This window comes from Artibeus jamaicensis, unplaced genomic scaffold, assembly GCF_021234435.1.
Source record: "Artibeus jamaicensis isolate MK-2021 breed Jamaican fruit bat unplaced genomic scaffold, CSHL_Jam_final contig_241, whole genome shotgun sequence".
NCBI classification, from domain to species: Eukaryota; Metazoa; Chordata; class Mammalia; order Chiroptera; family Phyllostomidae; genus Artibeus; species Artibeus jamaicensis.
In genome coordinates this window covers 4,786,351-4,806,142 of record NW_026521509.1, presented here as the reverse complement: position 1 = coordinate 4,806,142, position 19,792 = coordinate 4,786,351, and the positions used below count along the sequence as shown (strand labels likewise).

General features: G+C 36.1%; 1 non-coding gene across 1 annotated transcript; it reads right to left on the bottom strand.

Moving 5' to 3' along the window:
• Window positions 1-19,320: 19,320 nt before the first annotated feature.
• LOC119040302 (U6 spliceosomal RNA) lies at window positions 19,321-19,427 on the bottom strand. The gene has a single exon (XR_005080825.2). It is a non-coding gene; the product is annotated as a U6 spliceosomal RNA (small nuclear RNA).
• Between the last annotated feature and the right edge of the window lie 365 nt (window positions 19,428-19,792).

The window sequence follows — 19,792 nt, the reverse complement described above, 5'->3', positions numbered from 1 at the left end:
AACCTTGTGAATCATCCAAATAGTTTCTGTGGAAGAATGTTCTAGCTTAATGCAAAATTTGATGCAGATTCATTGCTCTACTTGCTCAAGTCATTTTGAATGTGACAACCACACAGTGCACTTGCTCAATCAATGGTGTCAACTGCCCCCACTGACCAGTACCTTGAAGTCTTTATTGTTCACGCATGTGCATTCCAGTCTACTCTCCTTCACTGCCAGGTTACATCGATGTAATGGAAATAGTTCTTCTTATATTAACAATGACTGGATGTTTTCTGAAAAGACTTCATTTAGGCCATTTAGGAAAAAGCTCTTCCTTAGTATTCAAATTTCAGCAACTACCCCTGGATTATCAGGTTAGAATTTTTTTCATGTTGATATAGAGTGTTTTTACTCTAGTTCCTTAAATATTTTGAAAATTAGAGACAACTGGTGAAGAAAATTTACTCTTAAAAATGATTTTGGAAAATAGTAGTTGTAATTAATGATATTTAAGATTTCTATTTTCCATTTTATTTTAATAACAAAGAGTAAAATCAGGATAAATGTATTTCTAAATTAGTGAATAAGTCTAATCAGTGATATTTAGAATAGGTATAAATTAGCAACTTAGAGAAAAAATTCAAGTACTGGAATAAAATAATTCATGAAATATTTTTTAAATAACTTACCCAGATTTTAATTCTTTTTAAATATATTTTATTGATTATGCTATTACAGTTGTCCCATTTCCCCTCTTCACTCCCCTCCACCTTGCATACCCTCTTTCACCCACATCCCTCCTACTTTAGTTCATGTCCATGTGTCATACTTAAAAAGTTCATGGCTTCTACATTTCCCATACTATTCTTACCCTCCCCAATCTATTTTCTACCTACCATCTATGCTACTTATTCTTTGTACCTTTTCCCCCCTCTCCTCCTCCCACTCCCCTGTTGCTAACCCTCTGCATGATCTCTATTTCTGTGGTTCTGTTCCTGTTCTAGTTGTTTGCTTAGTTTGCTTTTATTTTAGGTGTTGGTTGTTAATAACTGTGAGTTTGCTGTCTTTTTACTGTTCATATTCATATTTTTATCTTCTTTTTCTTAGATAAGTCCCTTTAACATTTTATATAATAAGGGGTGGTGATGATGAACTCCTTGAATTTGATCTTATCTGAGAAGCACTTGATCTGTCCATCTATTCTAAATGAAAACTTTGCTAGATAGAGCAATCTTGGTTGTAGGTCTTTGGATTTCATGACTTGGAATAGTACTTTCCAGCCCCTACTTGCCTGTAAGGTCTCTTTTGAGAAATTAGCTGACAGTCTGATTGGAAGTCCTTTGTAGGTAACTGTCTCCTTATCTCTTGATGCTTCTAAGATTCTGTCCTTCATTTTAATCTTGGTTAATGTAATAATGATGTGTCTTGGTGTCTTCCTCCTTGGGTCCACCTTATTTTGGAATCTCTGAGCTTCTTGGACTTGCATGTCTGCTTCCTTTTGCCAGATTAGGAAAGTGTTCTTTCATTTTATTTAAAAATAAATTTTCAATTTCTTGCTCTTCCTCTTCTCCTTCTGGCACCTCTGTGATTTAGATGATGGTACATTTAAAGTTGTCCCAGAGGTTCCTCAGCCTCTCCTCATTTTTTATGAATTCTTTTTCTTCATTCTGTTCCAGTTGAATGTTTATTTCTTCCTTTGTTCCAAATCATTGATTTGAGTCCCAGTTTCTTTCCCTTCACTGTTGGTTCCCTATATATTTTCCTTTATTTCAGTTTGTGTATCCTCCACTTCTTCCTTTATTTTGTGGTGGTACTCAATCATTTCTCTGAGTGTCCTGATTACAAGTGTTTTGAACTCTGCATCTGACAGGTTGGTTATATCCATTTCATTTATCTCTTTTCTGGGATTTTGTTCTGCTCTTTCATTTGGGCCATATTTCTTTGTCTCCTCAATTTGGCAACCTCCCTGTGTTTCTGTGTATTAAGAAGAGCTGCTTAGACTCCCCGTGTTGGCACACCTGTTACATAGTAAGGGGCAGGTCTTAGATATTCACCAGGGTGGTACAACCCACTTCGCCAATTTGTGGTGCTGTATGTGAAGGACAGGTCAGAGGGAACAATAATACTTGCTTGGCTTTCACCTGGTTTCCTCTCTCTTCCCCCACTTCCCATAAGTGACTGGTGCCCTTCTAGCTGCTGCCCTGGTGCTGCTTTTCAGAGTGGGTGGGTTTGTGCAGATTCTAGGACCCCAGGGGTTCTTTAAACAGACTCTTCTGAGAGACCAGTGGTTTCTTCCACCATGCCAATACCCACTGATTTATAGCCAGAGGTTATGAAGTTTTATTTTTCTTTCACTGGAACCCTGGGCTGTGCAGTCTGGCCTGGGGCTGGATCACTTGCTTTCCACTTTTCTCTTCCAATGTTTATCCACCACATGTGAATGTGGGACCACAAGTTCTGCTGGCCGCCACTGTTGCCTGCCTTGCTTTCACCTCCCCCCACACCACATCACGTCCTCTGCTCCCTTCCTGCCAGTCTGGATGAATGCTTCTTCTTTAAATCCTTGGTTGTTGGACTTCCATACAATTCAATTTTCTGACAGTTATGGGTTTTTTTGTAGATTGATTGTTCTCCTTCTTATGGTGGTGTAAGAAGGTGAAGTGAGTCCATATATACCTCCGTCTTGGCCAGAAGTCCTCTCTAGTCACTTCTGATATCCCTGCTCCTGCCCTAGTACCCTGAGAAAGCCTCTGTCTATACAATATGGTAGAGGTGAAGCATTGGGACTGCTAATGCAGAGAGAACTCTAGAAAAATTTTATACTCTTTTTTCTTTATTTGTAAACTAATGTTACTAAACTTTAGCTACTTAGTTATTGTCTTTAAGAACTGTCTCAGTTTAAAAGGAAATCCCACTTCCAAAAGAATAATAATGATAGCCTGTCTCTTTCTCTACCTTCAATCAAGAACTAATGTTCTTGGAGAAAATGAGAGGTAAAGTTAGAAGCTCTTAATAAGAACATGATTCTTGGATTAAATCAGGCCAAAAAGGTTAGCAAAGTTAATGAAATTGAGAATTCAGTTTACTTTGGGGTTATTGGGAAACACTCAAGATAGTGGGAAGCAAAGGTGCTTCTGAAGCACATTTTCAGAAACTGAGTTTATATCAATGGTATTTGATGAGGGAATTGTACTTCATTTGAACTTTAGAACTGGAAAAATCTATTTATTTGCTAAATAAATATGTTTATATATGTGATAAATTTATTGCATAAAAACAGTAAACTGTGTTTTGTAATATCTTGGTCTATTATAGAAAAAGCTATTACCATGAATATTGTGCTTAGTTAATAAGTACTTACCAGACACCAGTGACTTTGTAACATATACTCTAGCACAGTCCTCTTTTTCTATGAACTTAGGTGTTAAAAAATTTTCTTTATCCATCATTAAAAGTGGTAAGAAATTAGTCCATCTTAAGTTGACCCTGGGCCCTATGCCATCATCACTGGTGAAATTATATGCTCAACATTATAATTGTTGTTGGTTGGCCACAATGTGTAGAATGTTGGAGAATGAGCTCAGAATTCAAAATGCCCTGAAGTAGTGAGAGATAGTAGAAGAACATTGAAATTGGCATCAATAAAACCAAACTCAAAACAAAAGCAAAAATTAAAAAACTTAAGCCAAGACCCAACTCTGTTCTTCTTGGTCCATTGAAATGAAAACAAAATGTATAAGATAGTACAATTGTGAGGAATATTATATTTAAAGAGATAATAATATGCCTCATATATACGTGGAAAATGAGAAATACCTAATTGATCAAACATATGACAGAAAATAATTGAATAAATGGTCCTTGTTAAGCTTCTTAACCTCCCTCTTCTAAGTACCTCCCTCACATGTTAATGACCCCTGTGGTACCAGCCTGGGTTATCACCTCAAGCTTCCATTTTCAGGGGGGTTCTTAATCCACTCCATATGCCTGTACCTATCTACAACTCTACTCATTAACCATTTTTAACTTCTTTTATTTTCTGAGTGCAGGTCCTCTCTCTGTCATATTCAGATGACTGTGTCTTCTTATGTTCCTGCACTCTTCTCATCCTACAACTTGCAATTTGCTAGTTAATTTTATTCATTGTTCAAACCTCAATGTAAGCAACTTTTTGCAGGTCTTCCCTGACTCTCTTTAAACAAACTTGTCCCTCATGTGTGCTCCCCATTGCACCTATTCTTCCTCTGTATATTGCCAAAAGAAAAGAGCCACATCAGAACCACCTGGGAGCTTATTAAAATGCAAATTCCTAGGAACCACCCTCCATATGTACTGATTTAGTGAGTCTGGCATAGAACCTGTCTGCAATTTAACCAGTGTCACAATTTATTCTGATGTACACTAAAGTTTAAGAGTCACTGATTAAATGTATGTCTCTTCCCTCTAACCTGTAATGAGAGCAGGGACTGTGTCTGTCTTGCTCCCAATCAAATTCCCAGTGCCTGGCACATAGGAAGCACTCAGTATATTTTGGAATAAATAGATAAGTGAAAGAAAGAAAGAAAAGGAAAGGAAAGAAAAGAAAAGAAAAAAGAGGAGGGGACGGGGGTGAAGGGAAAAGAAGGGAGGAGGGAGAGAGAGAAAAGGGGGAAGAAGAGGTTTCATAAAGTGAGATGAATCATGTGAACTCTGCATGGACCTTTGAAACCTGCATGTCAATTATTACAGAGATGTGCTTTGAGAAAACACACACTAAATGCCAAACATTTACCAAGTCCAGTGTGATAATAACGGCCAACTGTGAGTTTTATAACATTGTTTTAATGGAAATTGTAGACGATTTTTTAGAAACCAAAAAGGCATGTTCACAACACAGCAAATTGTTAAATCTTGTTACTACATGAGAATTGGATTGAGAAGGAGGGTAAGCAAGTTTGGATTTTACTTTATATAATTTGGTATTGTTTGATTTTTTTCCAAAAAAATTAGGAGCACATGTTACCTTTGAATCTTTAAAAAAAAATACCCAATATAAAATAATTGTTTTTAAAAATCAAGGGCTATGCTATTGACTCAATGATTTATTAATGTGTTACTCTACAAAAACACATTTGGATCATTATTTTGAATACAACTTTCTCTGTGATATTGACATATTTGAGATTGAGGTGCTAGCTTTCTTCTCCACTTTGTTCATAAAACAAATATGTACTAAGCACCTATATGCCAGATATCCGTTTTTACACTGGGAATACACTAGTGCACAAAACCAACATGGTCCTTGCCCTTATGGAGCCAGAGTATAGTGGGGGAGACAGACATTATATCCATCTGTCTAGAGAAAAAGGTGTGAAGCAGAGGGAGCTGTGAGGGAGTATCACAGGGGTATCTGATTTGTTGGCTTTGCTTTAAATATGGAAAGGTGGGTATCATCTTTGGGAATTGACAATTAGAGTAGGTTTTAGCCATGCAAAAAGTGAATGCAGAAACAAAAAGAACCCTATATTTTTTAAAAAATGAAGCTTGTTTTTTCATCCTTCCTCTTAAAGGTAGAAAAACATTGGAATGTGTGTGTGTGCATGTGTGTAGGGAGACAAAAAAAAAAAAAGGAGAGTTGTCCACTGGCTTATGTAAATGGTAGATACCACTTTTGAACTCTGCACACACAACAGCTTATCTCAAAGTTATCTGTAATGAGCCCATAAGAATCTATAGTATCATAACACACACAAAATTTCATACAAAATATATATAATATAAATATTTGTATTACAAATATGCACAGAATATATTTTCTTATATATATTTTGTAGACAAAAACTTTACTGTTCAAATACTTTCAAAATCTGCTTATTAGCAAACTTTGTTTTCTTCACAACGCATCAGTGCCATAAAACTTACAATAATACAACTGTCCTTACATAATCAGGTCATTCATCCTTGAGTCATTCCACTGAAGACTTCACACAATATGTGATCTATTGCTAAGCAATGTCTTAATTTTCAATGTCTAATTTGTGTTTAAAATTATGAACTGCCTGCTCAAGGTGTTTAGTGAACCCCAAAGGAAAAGAACGGCTTGAGCAGAAATGTAGCTCAGGGCATTCAAGTGTGCCTCACTCATAATCCTGCAGTGCTCGTGGTGCAGAAGAACTCTCCAAAGCCAAAACAAAACAAAACAAAAAGTTTTGTGTCTGTTTCAGTACAGACCAAGTGAACCCTAAATGATGTCAAAGGTCCCAGAATTAACTTAGCGTCCCATGAGTTAATTTAAGGATTGATTCATGACTGCATTAGATTTCTGGTTATGTTTCCCCTTCATTATCTCTAATGCTTCACTAAAGGAGCCAATCATTTCTTTGAATTTTATATCTGTCACATCTTCCCAATGTTGCACCACCTCAACCTGGATGAATGCAGCAGCTTCTCATTTGGTCTCCCTAGCTTCCGGCCTTTGCCATATTGTCTACCTTTCCCATGTATCTAGATTATTCATTATTTTATGTTTTATTCATATATATAGCATCAAGTGCATGAAATTTTTCAAAACATTATAAACATATTAATTCTCTTAATACTCCCAAATTATCCTGTGATATAGATAATATTATCCCCATTTTAAAGGTGAGGGCCCTGAGGTTCAGGAGAGATTAAATGACTTGCCTAAATCATGCAGTTAGTTAAGTGGTACAACTCGGATTTAAATTTAGACAGCCTAAGTCCAGTCTACACTTTTCACCACTATTCTAAACTGCTACTCTCAATATAATGAGTCGCCCTCCTGTACTCTGGCCTTACTGATCTTCTTTTCTGTGAATTCCTTCAGCACATGTAAAGTATAACACTTTTGTATTTGCTTTTAATGTAATCGTTTTATGCTTACTGATTTGGATAACCCAACATGGGTGTGAAATCCTCAAGGGACAACAGGTATGTGTTTTCCAAGTTTTGTAGCTACCAGCATGCCTAGCACAGGGCTAGGTGCCTAATAAGATGCCCAAGACCTGAACAAGCCTCCAAGGATTGAAATACCCAATGACTGCCTTTATCACTCTCATTACAAGTTTCAGTCTCCTGTTTGGTAAAGCCAGTATATGCCATTGTAGAAAATTTATTCATCATAGTTAAAATTACTCATGAATCAAAGTTCAAACTTATATTGAAACATTGGAAGACTGATTCAGGGAATATTTTACTTTATCAACTCAATTTCCTCAAAGTCTGTCATTTTATAATTCTTCAATGTGATATTTTTGAAAAGGGAGAATAAAAGTAAAATAAAAAGCTAATTAATGTTTGTGATTAACTTGGTGATTCAGATTCTGATACAGTTTGTTGTGATTTTGTATGTAATTTAGAGCCAAAGACTCAAATTCTAGTTTCATCTCTAAGTCTTTTTAAGTTATATTACTTTGAGGTTATTTAATCTCTCTGAGTCCTGTCTCCCTCACCACACCCCACCCCTGCTTTCTCATGTGTAAAGTGGGGATAACATTTGCCTTACCACAAAGATGGTTTTGAGAATCAAAGAAGGTAATGTGTCTGAAAGTATTTTTTAAACTCTAAAGCACTATACAATGTGCTTTAGTATTGTAAGTTTTAGTATTCTTCATAGAACACCACTTTTAGTAGTCTTCATAGCATTAGGTCTGAGAACAAAGACACACTAGTTTAGATTTTAGAGTAGCTCCTAATCTAAACTGGGTGACATGGGTGAAGGCATTTATTTCTCTGAACCTCATTCTCTTTTTTGTGTGTGAAAAGGTTTTTATATTTTGTGATCTAATGGTCTTAATTTCCTCCATATCCAATTGGAAAATAATTTTAAAATATGGTAGTAAAAACAATCTGAATTGTTACTGAAGTTCTTCAACCCAAATGACTATCATTACATGAAGTAAGCTATTTTATATCACTACCTTTAGTAGTTTATAACTCTTTTGCATGAATAAATTATTTGAATTACTCCCATGTCCTGTACTTATAAATGATAATTGATCAAATGCTATACTTATATTACCTTAAATAGAAAAAATTAAATTATTCTCTTTGAATTATTCAAAAATAAACTGAAACGTGTTTTAGAAAACCCCTGAAGTAAATAAAATAAAATAATTTTCAACCAGGAACAGAATATTTCTTCTGTGCTCAGACTTGAATCTTCAAAATTATATGAACTCCAATTAATGAGTACTCAGTTGTATTAATAATGACAGAAAGCTTCTTACAAATTATATATGTTTATATATGTGTATGTGGACATGCACATGTGTTTCTTTAAGTTTTCTGCCAATGGAAAACATCAAGACAGAAGCCTTTAAGACACATTAAACCAAAAAAGAGAAGCAATTGACTCATAAGAAATGGAAAGCATGAGTGGAAGAGAATGTAGAAATTTGGAGATTAGATTGAAAAAACAGGAAGATCATTCATTCAGCCATGCATTCATTCATAAAACATGTACTGATCACCTACTTCTATGTGCCAGGCAAATATTATGTCAGGCTCTCAGGAAACAAAGATGAATAAGATGAATCTCTGTTCTCAAACATTTCAGTATTTTTGGAGAGATACACATAGATAGGTAGATATATAATGATAGATAGATAAATAAGCAAGTCAATGTAAGTGCTGTGCTAGAGATACACCAAGGGTGCCATAGGAGCAGGCCAAAATAACATCCATTTTAAGCTGAAGGGGTCAAGTAAAGCTTTTTGTAGACAGCGACAGTCTGACTTGAATTATAAGTGAGAAATGGGAGTTATTCATTTTAAAGGAGAGTGGGATGTGTTTCAGGTAGTGGAAGAAGTTTTTTATGAAAGTAAGGAGATAACAAAAAGCAAGGAGGATTGGATATCTGCAGCTCATTCAGTGCTTAGAGTATGAAGGAAGGAGTAACAATCAACCAAGGTGAAGAGATGGGCAGGAGCCAGGTTTTGGTACAGCTTTGCTAAGGAGTTTAGCTTTACCAAGTGACAGAGAGCCATCAAAGAAATTTAAGCAGAACAGTGACATGATTAGCTTTATGTTTTTTAAGTATATTTTATTAATTGTGGTATTACAGTTGTTCCATTCTTTTCTCCTTTTTGTCTCCCTCCACCCGCAACCCTCCCTTATTCCTGCCAGCAACCCTCCCTTAGTTCATATCCATGGGTTGTACATATAAGTTCTTTGGCTACTATATTTCTAATACTACTCTTAACCTCCCCTTGTCTATTTTGTCCCTGCCAATCATACTTCTTATTCCCTGTACTTTTACTCCAATTCTCTCCCCTCTCCCTCTGGGCTGATAACTTTCCATGTGATCTCCATTTCTGTGATTCTGTTTCTGGTCTAGTTACTTGCTTAGTTTGTTTGTGTATCTTTTTTCTTTTTTGCTTATTAACAGGGTTAATTAAATTTTATTTTTTATTTACTTATTTTGTTTTGCTTATAAACTGGGTTAATTTTTGTTTGCTTTTGTTTTTGGTTTAGATTCAGTTGATAGTTGTGACTGTGTAATTTTATTGTTCATAATTTTGCTCTTTTTCTTAGATAAGTCCCTTTAACATTTCATATAATAAAGGCTTAGTGATGATGAACTCCTTTAACTCGACCTTATCTGGGAAGCACTTTATCTGCCCTCCCATTATAAATAACTTTGGTGAATAGAGCAATCTTGGATGTAGGTCCTTGCTTTTCATCACTTTGAATATTTCCTGCCAGCCCCTTCTTGCCTGTAAGGTTTCTTTTGAGGCATCAACTGACAGGTTTTTTTCCCTTGATTTTCCATTAAGTTTTATTTATTTATTTATTTATTTATTTATTTATTTATCTATCTATCTATCTATCTATCATTTAATTATTGTTCAAGTACACTTTTCTGTCTTTTACTCCCATCCCAGCCCACCCCCCCAGTGCTCCCCACCTCCCTACCATTTCCACCACCCTTAGTTGTTGTCCATGTGTCTTTTATACTAGTTCCTATAAATCCTTCCCCTTAGGATCTCTTTTGTAGGTAATTCTCATCTTTTCTCTTTCTGCTTTTAAGATTCTCTCTTTATCTTTAGCCTTTGGCATTTTAATTATGATGTGTCTGGATGTGATCCTCTTTGGGTCCAATTTGTTTGGGACTCACTGTGCTTCCTGGACTTGCATGTCTATTTCCTTTTGCCAGATTAGGAAAGTTTTCTTTCATTATTTTTTCGAATACGTTTTTAATTTCTTGCTCTTCTTCTTTTCATTCTGGCACCCCTATGATTCAGATGTTGGAATGTTTGAAGTTGTCCCAGGGTTCCTAAACTTCTCCTCATTATTTTTTAAATTCTTGTTTCTTCATTCTGTTCCAGTTGAATGTTTATTTCTTCCTTTTGTTCCAAATCATTGATTTGAGTCCCAGTTTCTTTCCCTTCACTGTTGGTTCCCTGTATATTTTTCTTTATTTCACTTTGCATAGCCTTCACTTCATCTACTTTGTGTCAGTACTTGATCATTTCTGTGACCATCCTGATTATCATTATTTTGAACTCTACATCTGATAGGTTGGCTATTTTCTTGTCACTTAGTTCTTTTTCTGGACTTTTGATCTGTTATTTCATTTGGGCCATATTTCTTTGTCTCCATGCTCCTGTTACATTGTCAGAGGCGGAGCCTTAGGTATTTGCCAGGTTGTAGGGGACAACCTACTCTTCTGTGTTATGGCGTTGTCAGTCGGGGAGGGGTCAGAGAGGGAACAATGCCACTTGCTTAGCTTTTGGCAGGCTTTCAGTCACTTACCCCCTCTATCCACAAGAAAATTGTACCCTTCTGGTGCTCATTCCCAGGTGGATGGGCTTCTGTATGTTCTAGGACCCCGTGTGACCCTTAAATGGATGCTCCTGAGAGAGTGGCTGTTTCTTTCGCTGCCACAACCCCCATAGGTTTTTACAGCCAGAGGTTATGAGGCTTTATTTTCTGGTGCTCGAGCTCTGGGTTGCACAGTGTTCACTGGGCTGGAATTGCTTGCTCCCCAGTTATTTCTCCTGGTTTTTATCCACATGCAAATGCAGGACTGCCTGGTCTGTCAGCCACCATCTTGCCTTTCCAGTGTGCCAGCTGCTGGCTTGCCACAGGTCCTGCATCCTCTCCACCTTAGCTGCCTATCTCTGCCCCTCTTACTAGTCTGGATGAATGTTTCTTCTTTAACTCCTTCATTGTTGGACTTTCATGCAGTTTGATTTTCTGGAAGTCCTGGTTGGTTTTTGTTTTTAAATTGGTTGTTATCCTTCTTATGGTTGTTCGAGGAAGCCAAGCATACCTACCTATGACTCCATCTTGACCAGCAGTTGCTTTATTGTGTTTTTGTATAAAAGCATTTGCAGTGTTTGTTTTTTCTTAATTATCAGTTCATGTTTCAAAGTTGCTATACTACAAGGGCAATTTTGGGAAATAAACAAAAACATAGATGAAACCCCATTACGGTAATGGTTGAAGGGGATGACAAAGTTTAAGAAGAATTCCTGCTTTGTCTAATTCTAATGGCCATAGCTGTGTTTTGCTCTTCACCTCTGCTATTCTTACATCCCATTTCCAATGCATCAGGAAATTATGTCAGCTTTATCTTCAAAGTCTATACCAAGTCCAACTACTTTTCTCTAACTCTACTCTAGTCTGAGTCATCAACATCTCCATTTAATTAGTGTAATAGATTTGTCCCCCTGCCCCACCAGCTTCTTTCAAGGGATTCTATTTGTCTTTGGTTTTCTGCAGTTTGAATATAATAAACTTAAAGGTAAGGGTTTAGGTATTTATCTTGCTTAGTGATCTCTGACATTCCTGATCAGTGGTTTGGTGATGTTACAAAACAGAGAGAGGTTGTTCAACTGGTGCTAGCAAAATCAAAGTCTAGACAGCAATAATTACACTGGAGAGATATTGGATATTTTACTGATGAATGGTACAGTCCAGGAGAATGGGAAGCTGATGCTCAAAAGCCCAAATGCCCCAATGACATGTAGGTTCCAGATTATATAGGGCAAAATCACAAGACCTGTGTGTTAGCAGATTATAGTCATGCTAGGCAGCTGACTGGTCATAGGTGATAAAAAAAGTCAGGAATGATTTCATCCAGTTTTGAAAAGAGCTCTGAGGTCTTTTCTTGTGTCCCTCTGTCTGGTCTCAGGAGAAAGATGTCAGGGGATTGTTCCACCTTAGGGCCTAGGAACTGAAACAAAACCTAGGTCAAAGTATTCTCTCTAGCCTGCCAGAGTCCCAAACCCTATGACCATTAGTTGGGTCCAGGCTAATGTTTCTCAGGGATTGCTGGTTAACTGGAGGAAAGGCTAGGTCTATGAGGGGGATAAGAAGAGAGAGAGAAAGGGACAGAGAGAGAAAGAGATCAAAATCATAAGAACCCTCTGTTTCAATTCCTCCCTTTCTTTTGTTCATACCTAAGTCTTGAGAGAGAGGGGATGAAAACTGCTCTGGAAGTCTCCTATTGAAAAGGGGCAGAGATCAAGATTAGAGAGAGGAAACTCTCTTACATTCAATTGAAAATATTCTCTAGTTCCAGGTTTACCATGAATACTCTACTCCCATATTATTTGCTCTTTTCCCTGGGAGCCCTGCTTTTAGCCCTATAAGATGAAATATTTAGACTAAGACATATGTTCTCTAAAAGTTAGATAATATACTATGATAAGGATCATCAATGTAATGCATCCCTATAAATAAAAGCAAAAGCTAATGATCAGAGCAAAATATAAACCAGCTTTTGAGTTTGTAAGGCTGTCAGCCAAGGTTTCTAGATGTAAGGCTGGAAGCATCTGTAGTTTGAAATGTCCGTGATGATGTCATCAGGTGCTCAGGTAAACTTTGATATGGTTTAAGCACAAGCTCTTGGAGAGCATCTGAATTTTATATCAAGTTGCACATCTTTAGCTTGCATGACTTTGGAAAAAGGCAATTTTAGCTCTCAATGATTTTCACTAAAAGGAAGGCAGAAAAAGTGGAAACATATTTGGAGAGCTATAGGCAGATATTGGAGGAAACTAGAAGAATTCAAGATCCAGTCCAGTTTACAAGTAGAAAGAAAAACAAAAGCCAATACCAGCACTAGAATGTAGTATCTACAAAGGTATATTACAGTTTCTACTGAAACATAATTTTTCTCTTTCTAGTCACTCCTATTTTGATCGAAGACAGCCAAATTAAGACTAATTTATTTGCAAACTAAGTCTAGTTTCAATAAACAGCCTGATTACTTCTGTAAGTCCCACAAGAATATTAATTTACTATTAATGCACTTCTAAATGTACTTAGCTGGAATCTTTCACAAGGAATCTTCAAGTTGAAATTAAAAGGCTTCTCAAAGCCAGAGAAGGCAAGGTAAGGACTTGCCACCAGACATTGTCTGCCATACCTATAAGTTTTGGTTAAGTTCCTCTCTTCCCGAGGTCCTCAAAATATTGCAAGTTTCCTGCATATGTCAATAAGTGAGATTTTTAAAGAGATTTTATTTATTTTTACTTTTAGAGAGAGAGGAAAGGAGGGAGAAACAGCGGGAAAGAAAAACATCAATGTGTGGTTGCCTACTTGGGAACTAATCTGCAACCCAGGCATGTGCCCTGACTGGCAATCGAACCGGTAACCTGTTGGTTCAGAGGCTGGCATTCAATCCACTAAGCTACACCAGCCAAGGCAAGAAGTAAAATTTTTTATTCACATGATAAGGCTGATGGGAACCATGTAAGCAAATTAACAAGCCAAGATTTCAAAGGGTTTTTATTGGCTTCCATAAATTAATCTTAATTCCATAAAGCTGCCTGGCCATATCTGATTCTACACATTTCTCTCACAAACATGACATTCCAGTCAAATCCTTGATAATGAAAACCAGTTTCCAATTATGTCCTGTTACAAGGAGAATGGACTTTTAGTGAACTTGCGCAAATAATCACATTGCCATGAAACTAAAAATACCCATTAAGAGTTTTTGAATTCTGGAGGGATCAAGTAGGGAGAAAAAAAATTATTCTTGCAATTCTCTTTACAAAGGTATATAATTTACCAAATTGCTAAGTCATAGATAATTTAAAAGAAACAAGCTTCTTCTTATCTGGAAAATAAAAGATTAAAAAACAGCAATATTTTAGATAAAAATTTATAAAAAATTATAATCATCCTAAGTTCACTCAGTGTTATATAATCAGTTCTGGTTTATCTTGATCACTTGCCAGCATTTCATGAATACAGTTATTGTTTAGAGTTATATAAATCTTTATGCATTTTAAAGGTGTGATCCAAAAGTTTATTCTCAGAGATCTGATTTTGGAATAAGTCAAAGTTCTCTCTAACTTTCTGAAGATGAAAACATATTTATTTGTAAAATTATTAAAGTAAAATAATGACTGTCTGTAAGTGACAAGAATTTAAAATAGCATAGCTATAGATCTGATTATAATGAAATTGAGAAAAAACGTGCTTTTCTCTGTAACATGACATTTTAAGAGACTAACTAGAATTGCAGGTGAAAATATCAGGACATTGCAAAATCTTGGAGATTATTATCTCTTGAAAATTTATTTTTAGTAATAAGGGTATATCCATACAAATAAAACACTATTATTTCTTTATTTGACAAAGCTTCCCATGTCATTTTAGTATATCAAATGTATTTAATTAGTTTAAATTTTCTCTTTTAAAAAGAAAGGCAGAACAAATCTTTGAGACATTCCAGGGACCCAGTGGGATAACCTAGAGTCATTTCCAGATTAACAAAAATCTCCTTTTACATCCTGAACCCTGGGAATTTTGTCAAACATGTTTGCTTAAAAGGATTATATATCATTATGAAACAATATTAAATTACTCAATTATTCAAAGTAAAAGACGTCAAATGTAAATACAGGTTACCTATTATTAGCAAAACCTTAGTTTTTAAAATTGAGAAGATTCTTTTCTTGAGTAATCAAGTACCTGATTAAGACAGTGTAAAACAAAAATAAAAACAAAAGACAATGTAAAATACATAAAAACAATTTCACTATAATATATAATCCTTTCTAAGTAGAAAACTTCACATATCTTATCTGGAGCAGAAGAATATAGGAAAACTTTGTCCTTTTGACAATGTGAAAGAGAGCCAAACTGTAATTCTATATTAATTTACTTTAAGTACTTAAATTAACTTACTTTATTCAATTTATTTTAATTTTATTCAGCCTCACAATAGGTAAAAATTTCCTCTCTCAGGATTCCTTTTCCACAAACTTGTACAACTTTCCTAGTTCCTCTTAGTTTGTCTCTTCTTACTCTTTCAGAAATAACCAGCCTTATATGATGACAAACCGCTTTTGTTTAAATCCTTCAAAACTGTACCTTATAACTATTTCTATACCTCATAACTTCCTTCACTGAAAACACACATCATTTCCTTCCATATTAATTAGAATTCGTAATCCTCAGAACCTTAATATTTACTGACAACTGAAATGTAAGTAATCAGATTGATAAATTTATGAATCTATTTTTTAACTTTTAGAAACATACATTCTTTCACTAGCAAAGCACAAAACATTTCCATTAACAAATTAAAATATATCTTTAAGTTTCTTTGTAATAAGAGGTCAAAATTAGGTAAACTTAGACTTATCTACCAATTAATGTTTCAGTATTTCATGCTATTTGGAACTGTCTTGATTTAAGTAGGGAACTACATGGGTTAGAATTTAACAAATGAGCAGAGACGATCCTAAAGGAGTGGTTAGTAAAGTAAGAATAAAAGCAAAAGAGAAGGATATTCTAGAACCCAAGTGAAGAAAATGTTTCAAGGCCCTTGACTGGGTAGCTCAGTTGTTTACTGCATTGTCCTGATACACCAAGGTTGTGGGTTCAATCCACCAGTCAGGGCACATATGAGAATCAACCAATAAATGCATAAATAAGTGGAACAACAGTTCTCTGTCTCCCTCTCCCTCTGTCTCTCTCTAAAATCAGTAAGAAAATAAGTGAAAGGAAGGAAGAAAGGAAAGAAAGAAAGAAAGAAAGAGAGAGAGAGAGAGAGAGAAAGGAAGGAAGGAAGGAAGGAAGGAAGGAAGGAAGGAAGGAAGGAAGGAAGGAAGAAAGAAAGAAAGAAAGAAAGAAAGAAAGAAAGAAAGAAAGAAAGAAAGAAAGAAAGAAAGAAAGAAAGAAAGAAAGAAAGAAATTGTTTCAAGAAATACAGAGTGAGCAACTATGTCAAATAGGTAGTGTTGGGTGATCACTTACCTTGTGCAAAATTGGATACTTTTGAGATGAAAGAGAATGTTATTAGTAATCATGTGGGGAGAACAGGCAAAACCAAGACTGTCCTGGGTAAACTGGGACATACAGTCACTGATATAGGTCATGTAAGGATGAGGACTGAGAACTGGCCATTAGATTTAGCATGACAGGAGCTATTTTAGTGGAATGGTGACAAGAAAGTTTGACTGAAGTGGACTCAAGCCAGAATGTGGAAGAAGAATTGGAGGTAATATGTCTACACATTTCCTTTGAGGAGTTATGATGTTAACGACAGTAAAGGTAAAGGCTGGATGAAATTGTGGGATCAAGGAATTTTTGTTTATTTTGGAGATACATGAAATGAGAACATGTTTGTTTGTTCATTGAAATGATCCAATGGAGAACAAAAATTTATAACACAGAAGAGAGTAGAATTGTTAAGTAAAGTTTTTATGTAGTCAAGGGGAGGTAAGAACCGATATACAAGTTATTATCACAATTAAGTATTTATCATAACTCTTATTATTATGTTCATTCCTTCCAGTACAAATATTCAAATGTTCTTTGGCTTGCATATGAATCTGTTTCTGCTGTTCCATGTGGAGTTTTCTAGCCCTTTGCTAACATTATTTTAACTAGCCTTTCCCTTTAATAAATCATAGCTTGGACAACAGAATTGAGTCTTAATTTTGCTAAATAATAAGGGTCCCTCACTGTATGAGATGATGTTTTTAAAAGCAGGGAAGCCTAGAATTTATGATAAACGTTAGTATTTTAATAGCTTCTACTACATTCCAAGCACTGTTATAAACACTTCCTATGTATTGGCTCATTTTATTATCACAATAATCCAATTAGGTTGATGCTACTGTTATTCCCATTTTACAGACTGGGGAAACTGATATACACAGTGAGTAAATGGGGGAGCCAAGCTGCAAACACCAACTCTTGGGCTTGGAATCTACACACTTAACCCCACCATAATAGTCTTCCTATCTTCTGAACAATAATTAATTCAAGGCCCTGGTGGTGATCTCAGGGTGTATTGAGTTTAGTTTAGTCTTCAAAGAAAAGAAAGCAAGCTAATTTCATTATTACAGTGCCTTAGGCTATCCTCAAAAATCTCAGAAGAACTGCTCAGATTAATCTGACTTTATTATGGATCATTATTTATGGATTTGACTTTGTGCATACACATGTAAAGAACAGTCAAAATGCCTTTCTGAGAGTAAAGGATCCGGCTTTAATTGACATTACTATTGTTATATTCTATGAGGAACCCAGACCACTTCTTTTAAAATAACATTTTTATTTAAGATTATATTCATAAAAATACATAAATCATAAATCCACAGTTAGATAAATTTTCACAAAGTAAGCACACCCATGTAACTACTACCCAGATCAAGAGCCAGAACATTGTCAGTGTCTCAGGGCTGCACTCTTGCCATCTGTTAGGTCACTATTCTTCTAAAGATAACTGCTATTAGTTTTATATGTTTTTATATATTTTATTAATTATGCCATTACAATTGTTCTATTTCCCCCTTCATTCCCCTCCACCCTGAATACCCCTCCCCCACCATTTCCCCCTTTAGTTTATGACCAAGTGTCTCAGGTTCTTTAGATTCTATATTTCCCCTACTATTCTTGCCCTCCCACTATCTATTTTCTACATACCATCTATGCTGCTTATTTTCTGTACCTTCCCCCCACTTCTCCTCCTCCCACTCCCCTGTTGCTAACCCTCCATGTGATCTTCATTTCTATGGTTCTGCTCCTGATCAAGCTGTTCTCTTAGTTTGTTTTTGTTTTAGGTGTGGTTGTTAATAACTGTGCGTTTGCTGTCCTTTCACTGTTCATCTTTTTTATCTTATTTTTCTTAGGTAAGTCCCTTTAACATTTCATATAATAAGGGCTTGGTGATGATGAACTCCTTGAATTTGATCTTATCTGGGAAGCACTTTATCTGCCCTTCCACTCTAAATGAAAGCTTTGCTGAATAGATCAATCTTGGATGTAGGTCTTTGGATTTCATGACTTGGAATACTTCTTTCCAGCCCCTTCTTGCCTGTAAGGTCTCTTTTGAGAAATCTGCTGACAGTCTGATGGGAATTCCTTTGTAGGTGACTGTCCCTTTATCTCTTGCTGCTTCTAGGATCCTCTCCTTCATTTTAATTTTGGCTAATGTAATGATGATGTGCCTTGGTGTGTTCCTTCTTGGGTCCAACTTCTTTGGGACTCTCTGAGCTTCCTGGATTTCCTGGAAGTCTATTTCCTTTGCCAGATTGGGAAATTCCCCTGTATTATTTGTTCAAATAAGTTTTCCACTCGTGGCTGTTTCTCTTCCCCTTCTGGTACCCCTATAATTCGGATGTTGGAACATTTAAAGATGTCCTGGAGGTTCCTAAGCCTCTCCTCATTTTTTTGAATTCTTGTTTCTTCATTATTTTCTGTTTGTTCATTTTTTCCCTCTTCTGGTCCAATCCTTTGATCTGAGTCCCAGTTTCCTTTCCATTACTATTGGTTTCCTGTGTATTTTCCTTCATTTCAATTAGTTTGGCCTTCATATGTTCCTCTAATTTGTGACTAAAATCAACCAGTTCTGTGAGCATCCTGATCACCAGTGTTTTGAACTGTGCATCTGAAAGTTTTGCTATTTCTTCATCATTTAGATTTATCAGCTCTGGGGCTCTGAGTTGTTCTTGAGCCATGTTTTGATCTGTTCATGCCTGTTACATATGAGGAGTGGAGCCTTAGTTGTTCACCAGGGCGGGGCCATCCAGGTCGCTGGTTTGTAAAGCTGTATGTGGGTGCGGGGTCAGAGAGGGACAATGGTGGTTCCCTCTGCTGCTTCCTGCCTCTGGGGCCTGTGCAGTCTGTCTCACCACTTGCTCCTTCAATGGTTTATCGGTTTGGCTGAAGGGTTCATTGTTGTCAGACTTCCATGTAGTTCAATTTTCTGTGCTTTGGTTGCGTTTTTGTTGCTAAAACTTTGTTGTTTTTAAACTAGGTTGTGCGAGAAGACACAGTGCTTCCACCTACACCTCCATCTTGGCAGAAGGACTAGTTTTATATGATTTTAACTTAAATCCAAACCTATTTATTTATTTATTTATAAACATAGAACACTTCGCTATTTTGGGTGTCATCCTTACATAGAGGCCATGCTAATCTTCTTTGTATTGTTCCAATTTTAGCATATGTGCTGCCAAAGTGAGCACAACCAACCCAATTTTAAAGTTCACCCTTACTTCCATTAAAAATCCATATATTTCTTGCCTGATTTCGATGTTCTTTCCAACTCATTCAAGGGTGGAAGCCGAAATCATATCCTGTCCCATCTACCTAAATGACCACTTTTTTATTCTTCTGAGTTTTTTGTGAACTACTTTTATGTCATAAAATTAAAAATAATTGCCCTGGCTGGTGTGGCTCAATGGATTGAGTGCCAGCCTGCAAACCAAAGGGTCGCTAGTTCAATTTCCAGTCAGGGCACATGCTTGGGTTACAGGCCAGGTCCCCAGTAGGGAGAACGTGAGAGGCAACCACACATTGATGTTTCTCTCCCTCTCTTTGTCCCTCCCTT